Source organism: Schistocerca serialis, chromosome 6 (genome assembly GCF_023864345.2).
Source record: "Schistocerca serialis cubense isolate TAMUIC-IGC-003099 chromosome 6, iqSchSeri2.2, whole genome shotgun sequence".
Lineage (NCBI taxonomy): Eukaryota > Metazoa > Arthropoda > Insecta > Orthoptera > Acrididae > Schistocerca > Schistocerca serialis.
In genome coordinates this window covers 775,230,177-775,231,915 of record NC_064643.1, presented here as the reverse complement: position 1 = coordinate 775,231,915, position 1,739 = coordinate 775,230,177, and positions in this window count along the sequence as shown.

The following is a 1,739-nucleotide window of genomic DNA, read 5'->3' as shown; positions in this document are numbered from 1 at the left end:
TGGGATACGACAATCTCATTTCCGATCTACTAATCCTTCTTTACTGCATCCCTCACTCCCAAACATTGACGAATTCACGCGGAAATTGCGTCGCTATGAAATACTATGTGTTCTAAGACATTTCCTTCTAAATCGAGTAACGTTTCTATGGAAACGACAGGATTTTCTTTTGGGATACGACAATCACATTTCCGATCCACTAATCCTTCTTTACTGCATCCCTCACTCCCAAACATTGACGAATTCACACGGAAATTCCGTCGCTATGAAATACGAGTACTATGTGTTCTAAAACAATTCCTCCTAAATTGTGTAACGTTTCTATGGAAACGACAGGATTTTCTTTTGGGATACGACAATCACATTTCCGATCCACTAATCCTTCATTACTGCATCCCTCACTCCCAAACATTGACGAATTCACACGGAAATTGCGTCGCTATGAAATACTATGTGTTCTAAGACATTTCCTTCTAAATCGAGTAACGTTTCTATGGAAACGACAGGATTTTCTTATGGGATGCGACAATCTCATTTCCGATCCACTAATGCTTCTTTACTGCATCCCTCACTCCCACACATTGACGAATTCACACGGAAATTGCGTCGCTATGAAATACGAGTACTATGTGTTCTAAGACATTTCCTTCTAAATCGAGTAACGTTTCTATGGAAACGACAGGATTTTCTTTTGGGATACGACAATCACATTTCCGATCCACTAATCCTTCTTTACTGCATCCCTCACTCCCACACATTGACGAATTCACACGGAAATTCCGTCGCTATGAATTACTATGGGTTCTATGACATCTCCTTCTCAATCAAGTAACATTTCTATGGAAACGACAGGACTTTTTTTTGGGATACGACAATCTCATTTCCAATCCACTAATCCTTCTTTACTGCATCCCTCACTCCCAAACATTGACGAATTCACACGGAAATTGCGTCGCTATGAAATACTATGTGTTCTAAGACATTTCCTTCTAAATCGAGTAACGTTTCTATGGAAACGACAGGATTTTCTTATGGGATACGATAATCTCATTTCCGACCCACTAATGCTTCTTTACTGCATCCCTCACTCCCACACATTGGCGAATTCACACGGAAATTGCGTCGCTATGAAATACGAGTACTATGTGTTCTAGGACATTTCCTTCTAAATCGAGTAACGTTTCTATGGAAACGACAGGATTTTCTTTTGGGATACGACAATCACATTTCCGATCAACTAATCCTTCTTTATGGCATCCTTCACTCCCAAACATTGACGAATTGACACGGAAATTCCGTCGCTATGAAATACGAGTACTATGTGTTCTAAGACATTTCCTTCTAAATCGAGTAACGTTTCTATGGAAACGACAGGATTTTCTTATGGGATGCGACAATCTCATTTCCGATCCACTAATGCTTCTTTACTGCATCCCTCACTCCCACACATTGACGAATTCACACGGAAATTGCGTCGCTATGAAATACGAGTACTATGTGTTCTAAGACATTTCCTTCTAAATCGAGTAACGTTTCTATGGAAACGACAGGATTTTCTTTTGGGATACGACAATCACATTTCCGATCCACTAATCCTTCTTTACTGCATCCCTCACTCCCACACATTGACGAATTCACACGGAAATTCCGTCGCTATGAATTACTATGGGTTCTATGACATCTCCTTCTCAATCAAGTAACATTTCTATGGAAACGACAGGACTTTTTTTTGGGATACG